The sequence below is a fragment of the Schistocerca gregaria genome, unplaced genomic scaffold, assembly GCF_023897955.1.
Source record: "Schistocerca gregaria isolate iqSchGreg1 unplaced genomic scaffold, iqSchGreg1.2 ptg001784l, whole genome shotgun sequence".
Lineage (NCBI taxonomy): Eukaryota > Metazoa > Arthropoda > Insecta > Orthoptera > Acrididae > Schistocerca > Schistocerca gregaria.
Genome location: NW_026063033.1, coordinates 17080 through 34158, shown reverse-complemented (window position 1 = coordinate 34158; position 17079 = coordinate 17080).

Sequence of the window (17079 nt, the reverse complement as noted above, 5' to 3'; positions counted from 1 at the left end):
CAACTAGTTCAGGGGCATATAGTTGTAGGCCTGGTGCGAGTGCCACCCTCATACCCGTCACCACTCACATTGATTGTAAAGGAACATTGAATTTTCTTTATTGATTTCCCAAACCGTATGTATATGAAAATATCACCAAACCAACATTTTCTTTATACATGTTTCAAGCGGGCCAGGCAGATGGCGGCAAGGATTTCAGGGACATATAGTTCTAGGCCTGGTTCCAGTGCTGCCCTCATACATGTCACCACTCACATTGATTGTAAAGGAACATTGAATTTTCTTTATTGATTTTCCAGACCATATGTACATGAACATATCATCAAATCAACATTATGTTTTTACATGTTTCGAGCGGGCCAGGCAGATGGTGGCACGGAGTTCAGTGGCAGATAGTTATGGCCTGGTCCGAGTGCCCCCTCATACGCATCACCACTCACGTTGATTGTAAAGGGACGTTGAATTTTCTTTATTGATTTCCCAGACCATCTGTATATGAACATATCACTAAACCAACATTTTCTTTATACATATATCGAGCATTCCAGGCAGATGGCGGCAAAGGGCTCAGTGGAAGATGGAGCTAGGCCAGGTCCCAGTGCTGCCCTCATAGCCGTCACCTCTCACATTGGTTGTAACAGAACATTGAATTTTCTTTATTGATTTCCCACACCATATAAATATGAACATATCACCAAACCAAAATTTTCTTTATACATATATCGAACAGGCCAGGCAGATGGCGGCAAGGCCCTCAGGGGCAGATAGTTCTAGTCCTGGCCGGAGTGACGCCCTCATACCCGCCACCACAACATTGACTGTAAAGGAACATTGAATTTTCTTTATTGATTTCCCCTAACATATGTATATGAACATATCACCAAACCAACATTTTTTTAATACATATATCGAGGGGGCCAGGCAGATGGCGGCAAGGAAATCAGGTGCAGATTGTGCTACACCTGGTCCCAGTGCCAACATCATACACGTCAACACTCACATTAAATGTAAACGAACATTGAAATTTCTATATTGATTTCCCAAACCCTATGTGTATGAACATATCACCAAACGAACATTTTCTTTATACATATACCAGGCATGACGGGCAGATGGCGGCAATGGATTCAGGGGCAGATAGTGCTAGACCTGGTCCCAATGCCACCATCATACACGTCACCACTCGCATTGATTGTAAAGGAACAATGAATTTTCTGTATTGATTTCCCATAACATATGTATATGAACATATCACCAAACCAACATTCTCTTTATACATATGTCGAGTGGGACAGGCAGATGGCGGCAAGGAGTTCAGGGGCAAATAGTTCTGGGCATGGTCCGAGTGTTGCCAACATTACCGTCACCACTCTCAATGATTGTAAAGGAACATTGAATTTTCTTTATTGATTTCCCAGACCATATGTATATGAGCATATCACCACACCAACATTCTCTTTATACATATATCAAGTGGAGCAGGCAGATGGCAGTAAGGAGTTCAGGGGCAGATAGTGCTAGGCCTAGTCCGAGTGCCAATCTCATATACGTCACCACTCACATAATTGTGAAGGAACATTCAATTTTCTTTATTGATTTCCCAGACTATATGTATATGAACATATCACCAAACTAACATTTTCCTACTACATACATCGAGCGGGCCAGGCAAATGGCGGAAAGGAGTTCAAGGGCAAATAGTTCTGGGCCTGGTATGAGTCTCGCCTTCATTACCGTCACCACTCACATGAATTGTAAAGGAACATTGAATTTTCTTTATATATTTCCCAGATCATATGTATATGAACATATCACCAAACCAACATTTTCTTTATACTTATATCGGGTGGGCAAGGCTAATGGCGGCAAGGAGTTCAGGGGAAGATAGTGCTAGACCTGGTCGCAGTGCCAACATCATGCATGACACCACGCACATTAATTGTAAAGGAACTTCGAATTTTCTTTATTGATCTCCCATACCATATGTATATGAACATACCACCAAACCAACATATTCTTTAAACATATATCGAGCGGGCCAGACAGATGGCAGCAAGGAGTTCAGGGGCAGATAGTTCTAGGCATGGCCCTTGTGCTGCCCTCATACTTGTCAACACCCACATTGATTGTAAAAGAACATTCAGTTTTTTTTATTGATTTTTCCAGGCCATATGTATATGAACATATCACTAAACCAACATTTTCTTTATACATATATCGGGTGGGAAAGGCTAATGGCGGCAAGGAGTTCAGGGGAAGATAGTGCTAGACCTGGTCGCAGTGCCAACATCATACATGACACAACGCACATTAATTGTAAATGAACTTCGAATTTTCTTTATTGATCTCCCATACCATATGTATATGAACATACCACCAAACCAACATATTCTTTAAACATATATCGAGCGGGCCAGACAGATGGCGGCAAGGAGTTAAGGGGCAGATAGTTCTAGTCCTGTTCCAGTGCCACCCTCAAACCTGTCACCACTCACATTGATTGTAAAGGAACATTGAATTTTCTTTATTTACACTCCTGGAAGTTGAAATAAGAACACCGTGAATACATTGTCCCAGGAAGGGGAAACTTTACTGACACATTCCTGGGGTCAGATACATCACATGATCACTCTGACAGAACCACAGGCACATAGACACAGGCAACAGAGCATGCACAATGTCGGCACTATTACAGTGTATATCCACCTTTCGCAGCAATGCAGGCTGCTATTCTCCCATGGAGACGATTGTAGAGATGCTGGATGTAGTCCTGTGGAACGGCTTGCCATGCCATTTCCACCTGGCTCCTCAGTTGGATCAGCGTTCATGCTGGACGTGCATTCCACGTGTAACGACGCTTTATCCAGTCCCAAACATGCTCAATCGGGGACAGATCCGGAGATCTTGCTGTCCAGGGTAGTTGACGTACACCTTCTAGAGCACGTTGGGTGGCACAGGATACATGTGAATGTGCATTGTCCTGTTGGAACAGCAAGTTCCCTTTCCGGTCTAGGAATGGTAGAACAATGGGTTCGATGACGGTTTGGATGTAACGTGCAGTATTCAGTGTATTTCCCACAACATATGTATATAAACATATCACCAAACCAAAATTTTCTTTATACATATTTCGAACGGAACAGGCAGATGACGGCAAGGGGCTCAGGGTCAGATAGTTCTAGGCCTGTTCAGAGTGTCACCCTCATACCCGTCACCACTCACCCTTAAATTGTAAAGGAACATTGAATTTTCTTTATTGATTTCCCGCACCATATATATATGAACATATCACCAAACCAAAATTTTCTTTATACATATATCGAACGGGCCAGGCATATGGTGGCAAGGCACTCAGGGGCAGATAGTACTTGGCCTGGCGCTAGTGCCGCCCTCATACCCACCACCGCTCACATTAATTGTAAAGGAACATTGAATTCTCTTTATTGATTTCCCAGACCATATGTATATGAACATATCACCAAACCAACATTCTCTTTATACATATATCGAGAGGGGAAGGCAGATGGTGGCAAGGGTTTCAGAAAAAGATAGTTCTGGGCCTGGTCTGAGTGTCGCCCTCATTACCGTAACCACTCACATTTATTGTAAAGGAACATTGAATTTTCTTTTTTGATTTCCTAGACAATATGTATATGAATATATCACCAAACCAACATTCTATTAATACATATATCGAGGGGGGCAGTCAGATGGCGGCAAGGAGTTCAGTGGAAGATAGTTCTAGACCTGGTCCAAGTGCCACCCTCATACCTGTCACCACTCACATTGTTTATAAAGCAACAATGAATTTTTTTATTGATATCCCAGGCCATATGTATATGAATATATCACCATACAAAAATTCTCGTTATACATACATAGAGTGGACCAGGCAGATGGCGGGAGGGAGTTCAGGGGCAGATAGTGCAAGGCACGCTCTCAATGCAGCCCTCATACCCGTCATCACTCACATGGATTGTAAAGCAACATTGAATATTCTATATTGATTTTTAAGACCATATGTATATGAACATACCACCAAACCAACATATTCTTTAAACATATATCGAGTGGGCCAGACAGATGGCAGCAAGGAGTTCAGGGGCAGATAGTTCTAAGCCTGGTCCGAGTGCTGCCCTCATACCCATCACCACTCACATTTATTGTAACGGAACATTGAATTTGCTTTACTGATATCCAAGACCATATGTATGTGAACATATCACCAAACCAACATTTTTTTTATGCATATATCGAGTGGGCCAGGCAGATGGCGGCAAGGGGCTCAATGGAAGATAGAGCTAGGCCTGGTCCCAGTGCTGCCCTCATACCCGTCTCCTCTCACATTGATTCTAACGGAACACTGAATTTTCTTTAATGATTTCCCACACCATATATATATGAACATATCACCAAACCAAAATTTTCTTTATACATATATCGAACGGGCCAGGCAAATAGCAGGAACGTGTTCAGGTGCAAGTAATTTTGGGAATGGTCCGAGTGTCGCCCTCATTACATTAACCACTCACATTGATTGTAAAGGAACATTGAATTTTCTTTATTGATTTCTAGACCAAATGTATAAGAACATATCACCAAACCAACATTCTCTTTATATATATATATCGAGCGGGCCAGGCCGATGGCGGTAAGGAGTTCAGGGGCAGATAGTTCTGAGCCTGGTCCATGAGCCTCCCTCATTACTGTCACCACACACATTGATTGTAAAGGAACATTGAGTTTTCTTTATTGATTTCCCAGACCATATCTCTATGAACATATCACCAAACCAACATTCTCTTTATACAAATGTCGAGCGGGCCAGGCAGATTGTGGCAAGGAGTTCAGTGGCAGATAGTTATGGCCTGGTCCGAGTGCCCCCTCATACCCGTCACCACTCACGTTGATTGTAAAGTGACGTTGAATTTTCTTTATTGATTTACCAGACCATCTGTATATGAACATATCACTAAACCAACATTTACTTTATACATATATCGAGCAGGCCAGGCAGATGGCGGCAAGGGGCTCAGTGGAAGATAGAGCTAGGCCTGGTCCCAGTGCCGCCCTCATACCCGCCACCACAACATTGACTGTAAAGGAACATTGAATTTTCTTTATTGATTTTCATAACATATGTATATGAACATATCACCAAACCAACATTTTTTTAATACATATATCGAGGGGGCCAGGCAGATGGCGGCAAGGAAATCAGGTGCAGATAGTGCTACACCTGGTCCCAGTGCCAACATCATACACGTCAACACTCACATTAAATGTAAACGAACATTGAATTTTTTATATTGATTTCCCAAACCCTATGTGTATGAACATATCACCAAACGAACATTTTCTTTATACATATACCGGGCATGCCGGGCAGATTGCGGCAATGGGTTCAGAGGCAGATTGTGCTAGACCTGGTCACAATGCCACCATCATACAAGTCACCAGTCGCATTGATTGTAAAGGAACATTGAATTTTCTGTATTGATTTCCCATAACATATGTATATGAACATATCACCAAACCAACATTCTCTTTATATATGTATCGAGCGGGCCAGGCAGATGGCGGCAAGGAGTTCAGGGGCAGATAGTTCTGGGCCTCGTCCGAGAGTTGCCCTCATTACCGACATCATCCACATAGATTGTAAAGGAACATTCAATTTTTTTTATTGATATCGCCCTGGTCCGCGTGTCTCCCTCATACCCATCACCACACACATTAATTGTAAAGGAACATTGAAAATTCTAAGTTGATCTCCTACACCATATGTATATGAACATATCACCAACACAAAATTTTCTTTATACATATATCGAACAGGCCAGGCAGATGGCGCCAAGGAGTTCAGGGGCAGATAGTTCTAGGCCTGGTCCGAGTGCCGCCCTCATATCCGTCACTACTCACACTGATTGTAAAGGAACATTCAATTTTCGTTATTGATTTCCTAGACTAAATGTATATGAAAATATCACCAAATATACATTTTTTTTATACTTATACCGAGCGGGCCAGGCAGATGGGGGCACAGGCTTAAGGGGCAGATAGTTCTAGGCCTGATCCGAATGCCGCCCTCATACACCTCACCACTCACATTGACTGTAAAGGAACATAGAGATTCCTTATTGATTTCCCAGACCATATGTATATGAACATATCATCAAACCAACATTTTCTTTATACATATATCGAGATGGCCAAGCAGATAGCGGCTACGAGTTCAGCGGCAGAAAGTTCCAGGCCTGGTAAGAGTGTCGCCCCCCTACCACACACCACTCAAATTAATGGTAAAGAAACATTGAATTTTTTTTATTGATTTGCCAGACCATATTTATATGAACATATCACCAAATTAACATTTAATTTATAGATATATCAAGTGGGCCAGGCAGATGTTGGCAATGAATTCAGGGGCAGATTGGTCTGGTCCTCGTCAAAGTGCCGCCCTCATTACCATCACCACTCACATTGATTGTAAAGGAAGATTGAGTTTTTTTAATGATTTCAGAGACAATTGGTATATGAACATATGACCAAATGAACATTCTCTTTATACATAAATCGAGCGGGCAAGGATTTCAGCGGTAGATAGTTCTAGGAATGGTCCGATTGCCGCCATCATACCCCTCACCACTCACATTGATTGTAAAGGAACATTGAAGTTTCTTTATTGATTTCCCACACCATATGTATATGAACAAATAACCAAACCAATGTTTTCTTTATATATATATATATTGGGCGGGCCATGCGGATGGCGGCTAGTAGTTCAGAGGCAGATAGTTCCAGGCCTGGTACGAGTGTCGCCCTCGTACCCCACAGCACTCAAATTGATTATAAAGAAACATTGAATTTTTCTTATTGATTTCCCAGACCATACGTATGTGAACATATCACTAAACCAACATTTTCTTTATACATATATCGAGCGGGCCAGACAGATGGCAGCAAGGAGTTCAGGGGCACATAGTTCTAAAACTGGTCCTAGTGCCGCCCTCATACCTGTCACCACTCACATTGATTGTGAAGGAACATTGAATTTTCTATATTGATTACCAAGACCTTATGTATATGAAAATATCACCAAATGAACATTTTCTTTATACTTACATCGGGCATCCAGGCAGATGGCGGCTAGTAGTTCAGGGGCAGAAAGTGCTAGACCTGGTCCCAGTGCCACCATCATACACGTCACCACGCTCATTAATTGCAAAGGAACATTGAATTTTCTTTATTGATCTCCCAGACCATATGTATATGAACATACCACAAAACCAACATATTCTTTAAACATATATTGAGCGGGCCAGACAAATGGCAGCAAGGAGTTCAGGGGCACATATTTCTAGGCCTGGCCCTTGTGCTGCCCTCATACCTGTCAACACCCACATTGATTGTAAAACAACATTCAATTTTCCTTATATTTCCCAGATCATATGTATATGAACATATAACCAAACCAACATTCTCTTTATACATACATCGAGTGGGCCAGTCAAATGGCAGGAAGGAGTTCAGTGGCAGATAATTATGGGAATGGTCCATGTGTCGCCTTATTACCTTCACCATCCACTTTGATTGTAAAGGTACATTGAATTTTCTTTATTGATTTCCCAGATCATATGTATATGAACATATAACCATACCAACATTCTCTTTATACATATATCGAGCGGGCCGGGCAAATGGCACGAAGGATTTAAGGGGCAGATAATTTTGGGAATGTTCGGAGTGTCGCCCTCATTACTGTCTCCACTCACATTGATTGTAAAGGAACAAACCAAAATTTTCCTTACCCATATATCGGGCATGCCAGGCAGATGGCGGCGAATAGTTCAGGGCTGATGGTTCTAGGCATGGTCCGAGTGCCACCATCATATGCGTCACCACTCACATTAATTGTAAAGGAACATTGAATTTTCTTTATTGATCTCCCAGACCATATGTATATGAATACATCACCAAACCAACGTATTCTTTATACATATATCGAGCAGGCCAGGCCGATGGCGGCAAGGAATTAAGAGGTGGGTTGTTCTAGGCCTGGTCCGAGTGTCGCCCTCATACCTGTCACCACCCACATTGATTGTAAAAGAACACTTCATTTTTTTTATTGATTTCAAAGACCATACGTATATGAACCTATCACCAAACCAACATTTTCCTTATACATAAGTTGAGCGGGCTATGCAGATAGCGGCAAGGTGTTCACGGTCAGATAGTTCTATCTCTGTTCCGAGTGCCGCCCTCATACCCGTCACCACTCACATTGATTATAAAGGAACATTGAATTTACTTTATTGATTTCCCAGACCATATGTATATGAACATATCATCAAACCAACATTCTCTTTTTACATGTATCCAGCGGGCCAGACCGATGGCGGCAAGGAATTAAGAGGTGGGTAGTTCTAGGCCTGGTACAAGTGTCGCCCTGATACCTGTCACCTCTCACATTGATTGTAAAGGAACATTCAATTTTCTTTATTGATTTCCCTGATCATATGTATAAGAACATACCACCAACCCAAAATTCTCTTTATCGAGGAAGCCAGGGAGATGGCGGCGAGGAGTTCTGGGGCAGATAGCTCTAGGCCTGGTCAGAGTGCTACCCTCGTATTCGTCTTCACTCAGATTGATTGCAAAGGAACGTTGAATTTTCTTTATTAATTCCCCACAGCATATGTACATGAACATACCAGCAAACCAACATTCTCCTTTTACATTTATCGAGCAGGGAGATGGCGGCGAGGAGTTCTGGGGCAGATAGCTCTAGGCCTGGTCAGAGTGCTACCCTCGTATTCGTCTTCACTCAGATTGATTGCAAAGGAACGTTGAATTTTCTTTATTAATTATACACAGCATATGTACATGAACATACCAGCAAACCAACATTCTCCTTTTACATTTATCGAGCAGTCCAGGCAGATGGCGGCAAGGAGTTCGGGAGCAGATAATTCTAGGCCTGGTCTGAGTGCCTGCCTAATACCCGTCACCACTCCCATTGATTGTAAAGGAACATTGAATTTTTTATATTGATTTCCCAGGCCATATGTATATTAACATATCACCAAACCAACATTTTCTTTATACATGTTTCGAGCGGGCCAGGCAGCTGGCGACAAGGATATCAGTGGCATATAGTTCTACACCTCTTGCGAGTGCCGCCCTCATACCCGTCACCACTCACACTGACTGTAAGGAACATTGAATTTACTTTATTGTTTAGCAGACCATATGTATATGAACATATAACCAAACCAACATTCTATTTTTACATATATCGAGGGGCCCAGGCAGATGGCGGCAAGTATTTCAGGGGCAGATAGTTCTAGGCCTGGTTCCAGAGCTGACCTCATACCCGTCACCACTCACGTTGATTGTAAAGAGACGTTGAATTTTCTTTATTGATTTCCCAGACCATCTGTATATGAAGGTATCACTAAACCAACATTTTCTTTATACATATATCGAGCAGGCCAGGCAGATGGCGGCAAGGGGCTCAGTGGAAGATAGAGCTAGGCCTGGTCCCAGTGCTGCCCTCATACCCGTCACCTCTCACATTGATTGTAAAGGAACATTGAATTTTCTTTATTGATTTCCCCTAACATATGTATATGAACATATCACCAAACCAACATTTTTTTTATACATATATCGAGGGGGCCAGGCAGATGGCGGCAAGAAAATCAGGTGCAGATAGTACTACACCTGGTCCCAGTGCCAACATCACACACGTCAACACCCACATTAAATGTAAACGAACATTGAGTTTTCTATATTGATTTCCCAAACGCTATGTTTACGAACATATCACCAGACAAACATTTTCTTTATACATATACCGGGCATGCCGGGCAGATGGCGGCAATGGGTTCAGGGGCAGATAGTGCTAGACCTGGTCTCAATGCCACCATCATACACGTCACCACTCGCATTGATTGTAAAGGAACATTGAATTTTCTGTATTGATTTCCCATAACATATGTATATGAACATGTCAACAAACCATTGAACTTTCTTATTTTGATTTCCCAGACCATATGTATAGGAACATATCACCAAACCAACATTCTCGTTTTACATATATCGTGAGGGCAAGGCAGATGGCGGCACGGAGTTAAGGGGCAGATAGTGCTAGTCCTGGATCCAGTGCCGCCCTCATACCCATCACCACTCACAATGATTGAAATGGAACATTGAATTTTCTTTATTGATTTCCCAGACCATATGTATATGAACATATCACCAAACCAACACTCTCTTTTTACATATATCAAGTGGTTCAGGCAGATGGTGGCAAGGATTTCAGTGGCATATAGTTCTAGGCCTGGTGCGAGTGCCACCCTCATACCCGTCACCACTCACTTTGATTGTAAAGGAACATTGAATTTTCTTTATTGATTTCCCAAACCATATGTACATGAACATATCACCAAACCAACATTCTCTTTATACATATATCGAGTTGGCCAGGCAGATGGCGGCAAGAATATCAGGGGGAGATAGTTCTATGCGTCTTGCGAGTGCCGCCTTCATAACCGTCACCACACACTTTGATTGTAGAGGAACATTGAATTTTCTTTATTGGTTTCCCAGACCATATGTATATGAACATATCACCAAACCAATACTCTCTTTCTACATATATTGTGGGGGCCAGGCAGGTGGCGTCAAGGACTTCAGGGGCAGATATTTCTAGGCCTCTTGCGATTGCCGCCCTCATAACCGTCACCACTCACATTGATATTAAAGGACCATTGAATTTTCTTTATTGATTTCCCAAACGATATGTATATGAACATATCACCAAACCAACATTCTCTGTAAACATATATTGAGCGGGACATACAGATGGCGGCACGGAGTTAAGTGGCAGATATTGCTAGGCCTATTTCCAGTGCTGCCCTCATACCCGTCACCAATCACATTGATTGTGAAGGAACATTGAATTTTCTTTATTGGTTCCCCAGACCATATGTATATGAACATATCACCAAACCAACACTCTCTTTATACATAAATCAAGAGGGCCAGGCAGATGGTGGCATGGATTTAAGGGGCAGATAGTTCTAGGCCTAGATCCTGTGCTACCCTCATACCTGTCACCACTCACATTGATTGTAAAGGTACATTGAATTTTTTTTATTGATTTTCCAGACCATTTATATATGAACATAACACCAAACCAACATTCTCTTTATACACATATCGAGCGGGCCAGGCAGATGGCGGCAAGGAGTTCAGGGGTAGATAGTTCTAGGCCTGGTTCCAGTGCTGCCCTCATACCTGTCACCACCCACATTGATTGTAAAGGAACATTGAATTTTCTTTATTGATTTCCCAGACCATATGTATATGAACATATCACCAAACCAACATTCAATTTTCACGTATATCGAGCGGGCCAGGCAGATGGTGGCAACTAGTTCAGGGGCATATAGTTGTAGGCCTGGTGCGAGTGCCACCCTCATACCCGTCACCACTCACATTGATTGTAAAGGAACATTGAATTTTCTTTATTGATTTCCCAAACCCTATGTATATGAACATATCACCAAACCAACATTCTCTTTATACATATATCGAGCGGGCCAGGCAGATGGCGGTAACGATTTCAGGGGCAGAGAGTTCTACTGCTCTTGCGAGTGCCGCCCTCATACCCGTCACCACACACATTGATTGCAAAGGAACATTCCATTTTCTTTATTGATTTCCCAGATATTATGTATATGAACATATTACCAAACCAACACTCTCTTTCTACATATATCGAGCTGGCCAGGCAGGTGGCGGCAAGGATTTCTGGTTCAGATATTTCTAGGCCTGGTTCAAGTGCTGCCCTCATACCTGTCACCACTCACATTGATTGTAAGGGAACATTGAATTTTCTTTATTGATTTCACAGACCATATGTTTATGAACATATCACCAACCGAACACTCTCTTTATACATATATCGAGCGGGGTAGGCAGATGGCGGCAAGGATATCAGGGGCAGATAGTTCTAGGCCTGGTTCCAGTGCTGCCCTCATACGTGTCACCACTCACATTGATTGTAAAGGAACATTGAATTTTCCTTATTGATTTCCCAGACCATATGTACATGAACATATCACCAAACAACATTCTCGTTTTACATATATCGAGTGTGCCAGACAGATGGCGGCAAGGATTTCAGGGGCAGATAGTCCTAGGCCTGGTTCCATTGCTGCTCTCATACCTGTCACCACTCACATTGATTGTAAAGGTACATTGAATTTTCTTTATTGATTTCCAAGACCATATGTATATGAACGTATCAGCAAACCAACATTTTCTTTATACATATATCGAGCGGGGCAGGCAGATGGCGGCAAGGGGTTCAAGGACGGATAGTTCTAGGCCTGGACTGAATGCCGCCTTCATACCCGTCACCAGTCACATTGATTGTAAAGGAACATTGATTTTTTGTCATTGATTTCCCAGGCCGTATGTATATGAATATATCACCAAACCCACATTCTCTTAGCCTCGGTGAATGCGTGCCGGGTAGCACGTCACACAGTACTCGTTTGCATTGGGTGGTCCCATACAGAATCTCTCCATGCTGCCTAATGTTTTCCTAACGTCACACTCTTCACGTACTTCACTTTTATTTCACAATCATTTCTGAGAGGTTATGGAATTGCATGAAAACCTGCAGAGCTTGTGGCGTCAAAATTAACACATATACTTGATGTGACTCATAAGCTGAACGAATTATTCCCCGACGTTGTCTTAGATGTGCAAGTGCCAGTCAAAACACGCGACGACGGCACTCTGCCGACCATTTCGCCAGTTAACACCGGTCTTGTTGTGTGTGTTTCGAGCTCAAGAGCATCTCCAAGCAGGAAATGGTCAACAGCTATATTCAGACGGTTTCGTACTGCTCAATTGCTACACTAAAACGGTACGTTTCTTTTTCAGAACTGGAAAAACACGACCGTGACAGGATTCGAACCTTCAAGTCCGACGCCTTATCCATTATATTTTTTTATTTATTTATATTTATTTATTTATTTATTTATTTATTTTGATGGAGCAGGGAGGGGGCTGGCGGAGGCAAGGTGGGCAGGGGGCGCGACCCAAGGCCTGTCCACGATGCCTTCTCCTCCCATCCTGGGGATGTGATGTGGTACAAAGGATACAGTTGGTGTATTATTGTGATTTTTTTTATTTATTCATTTATTTATTTTTAATTTTTTTTTAACAGTGATGAACAGAAAACTAGTAAGTGCACTCCTTGTGTCGATTTGGGGACGCACGTAACTAAAACCATGCTAATAGTTGTAGAAAAAGGCATAAATAAAGAGAGCAAAGTGCGGGGCTAAGGAAACCATGAAACAAAACCGAAGGGTGGAATCCATACCACCATTAACCAGTGCTACATCTTGCACCGGATGGGATAACTAAAACTGCGAAGACCTTTTCGCACCGGGGACAAAAAGAGGAAACGGGACAAATACTACTACAGAGTGTGAGGGTTCACAACGAAACTCTCCATCTGCTGTATCATCCAGGTATGACTTCTCGTAATGATGAAAGTAGATCCCACGTTGTACCGTGTAGTGTTCTATTATCGTATTGTAATTTTAGCTTCTCTTACCCGTGACGTTCCAGCTACGTGGAGGGTCGTGGAACGCACTCCACAAAAAATTGGAAAAATATTGTCGCTACTTTGGGTTACGGAGGATCTTGCAATGTCGTTCCTGCAAATAGTTCCAAAAGTCTAAAGTGTCCTTAGTGCCGTCTTGAAACAAATAATGCACTGCATGTCCACGAAGCCACGTCATTGCATTAGTTTTAGTCCGTGGGTAATACGTTTCATCCGGGTATAAGGTAGTCTTAGGGGCGATATGATTTGGCGTTACCGGAAGGAAGTATGCTGACATTTGCCTCACTAAGTGCCACACTGCTGTAGACTCGCCACAGCTAAGACGGTGTTCATCGTTGTCTTGAACGCCACAGCTCGTGCACGTGGGTGAGTCTACCATGTGGATCGCATGTAGCCTTGATCTGGTCACCTGCTTACCGTTGACAGTGATATACCACATCGCCGTGACGTCAGTGTCTAGTGTTACGTGGTGAATCGTCCTCCACACTACCCTCCAGTTGACGTTCGGGTGCTTCCTCTCCACTACGTTGTCGGGTCGTCCACGTTGCAGGACCCTACAAACCGTCTTTGCCGACGCCAGTTGAGTCGCTGGTAAGGCAAGTCGAACGTAACTGAGTTCGAGGTAAAAGACACCGATGTAGAAGAGCGAAGAGGGGACGTGGTGTATCGGCACAGGCGGCAACAGGGAGGGCGGTGCTAGTTCTTCTATTGACAAACTGGTCAGACTGTCCGGACGGCGGTGCCATAGTTTGACTAATGTGCTCATAAATAGGGCAACCGCTCTGTCATAAACGTGATAATGGCCAAGCCCTCCCCGATCCGGGGGAAGGGTGAGAGTCTCACATTTGATCTTGAAAAGCATTCTAGAACTCACGAAGGACCCAAAAGCCGCAAGTATACGGCGAGCTAACATCACCGGTATAGGTAATATCTGGGCGCAGTGCGGAATGTGTGACGCTAAATGTGTGTTGACATACTGAGACCGTTGGACGAAATCCAGGGCTCGTAGGCGGTTGTTGGCAATTCCAGTCCGAACATTTCGTAAAAGCCATCGAAAGTTGTGAGCAGCAGTCCGTCGTATATCGTCTGTAAAATCAATGCCGAGACATTTCAAACTATCACTGAGCTCTAAGGGGGTGACACTGTTCTCAGACAATCCGACCCCGATGTTCATCGCCACAGATTTTGCGACGTTGATACGACTACCAGTGGCCATGCCATATTTCGCTATCCAAGTTAGTGCGCTAGCGGTGTCGTCACCGTTGCGGATGACAATCAGCAGGTCGTCAGTGTACGCTTTACATCGGAAAGTGTGGCCTCGTAACGTCATACCCGTTAGTCGTTGGCGCAGGCCGCAGAGGAGAGGTTCCATGGCCACAGCGTAAAGTAAAGTGGACAGAGGGCAGCCTTGGCGTATCGATCGAGAAATTGTGAGGGGCTGCGAAGGTCGGCCGTTGACGATCACCTTGGACGTCGCGCCACGGAGTAGTCGCATGACGACAGTGACGAATGGCTGTGGGTACCGCATATGTTGGAGGACCGCTTCCAAATAGTTGTGGTCCACTCGGTCGAAAGCTTGACTAAAATCGATGGCCGCCAGTGCACCCTTCAGACGACATGCCCTCGCCAGTGAGATCAAGTCACGATATTCGCTGAGTGCCGTTTGAATATTATTGTCGCCTCCCAATGACGTCTGATCGGGTGAGATAACATTGCGTAGGGTCTGGCGTATCCGCGCAGCCAACAGTCGAGAAAAGATCTTAAAGTCGCAGTTCAATAGCGTCAACGGGCGGTAGTCCTGCAGTCGTCAGCCTCCAGACGGTTTGTGAATAGGAATAATCATCCCTTCCACAAGGGCCGCAGGGAGCGGCACGTCCGGGGATAGTAGTTCGCGACAGATGTCCGTCCATCGGGAGGCTAATAAATATTGAAAAGTCCGGTAAAATTCCAAGGGGAGGCCATCAGGACCCGGAGACTTGTTGACAGCTCCTTTTCTAATGGCGTTGGTCACTTCTTCTTCTGTAATTTCTTCCATCAAGGCCGCTTTTATTACCGGGGTGATGGTGCCGTAAATCGTCTGAGAGACGTCCTCCAGTGCTGTTGGATCACGGTTCTGAGCGGAATAGAGCTGGGCATAATGATCGTAGAACGCTGTGTTTATGTCTTGTTGCGTGGTGAGGCGATGACCGTCCTCCGTATCGATGAAGCGTATCATCGCCTGTTGGCGTCGTTTACGTTCACGAAGGACGTGGAACATTGACGGGCGTTCGCTAGGTATCCGATCCTGCGTCCTCGAGCGGATTGACTACCCCCTCTAGGTGGCGTCGCATATGAGCGAGGATCTGAGCCTTGGCACGGTGGACCGCCGTTTGTCGTTCCGGAGACGGCGCCATAGCATCGCAGGTGCGCAAGACCCGGAAGTAAAAGTCGAGTGTATGTCTTCGCCAAGTAGCATGGTCGCGACCGTAGGTTATCAACTTTCGCCTCAGTGCCGGTTTGGCGCAGTCCAACCACCAGCGGATCGTTGTGGGATACGCACGGAGGCGATTTTCACACGAATGCCACGTATCCTCAACGGCTTGGCGGCAATCCGGGTACGACAGGTGAGCGATTTTTAATTTCCACGGGCTGCGGCTTCTCCACATTTGTTGCCGCTGCAGGGTGATGGTACAAATGTAAGCTGAGTGGTCCGAGAATGCTGCAGGCCACAGTTCCACATCCTGTGTTCCAGAGAGAGTAAGACATAAATCCTGTCGATACGACTGGAAGAGTGACTCGTGAAGTGCGTGAATCCCGGTCGGTGGCCGTGAAGACGTTCCCAAGTGTCCACCATCTGCAGGTCTCGAATTAGCGTCTCGAGTTCCGGGCACGGATTATGACGTGGTAGTTGGTCTCTGGGCGCCAGTACGCAATTGTAGTCACCTCCAAACAACAGACGATCGTGGGGGCCTTGGAAGAGCGGGGCGACGTCTTCCGCAAAGAATCGTGAACGTTCGCGACGTTTGTCCGTCCCGGAAGGTGCGTAGATATTGATAAGGCGGACACCCAGTACTGTGAGTGCCATTCCTCTTGCCCCAGGCAGAAACATCATATCGTCCGCCACTATCCCTTCCCGAAGAAGTACAGCGACACCGCTGCATGTTGGGGAAGCTGGAGAGACGCAAGCATCGTAACCGTACATGCCTGGGAAGTCGTTGACGTACACTTCCTGGAGGAGGGCTATGTCGATGGAAGCAGAGTTCAACATATCCTGAAGCAAGGATAACTTAGCGCGCGTCCGTATAGTGTTGATGTTTATAGTTGCAATGCGATAAGTTTGAGGTGTATCCACAGCATCCGTGTTGGCCATCAGTACCCCTGTAAGGCTGTCTCGTCACTCTAACTGATGGCGGGAAAGGGTCAGCACTGGTGGGATAAATTTCCCCCCGTGT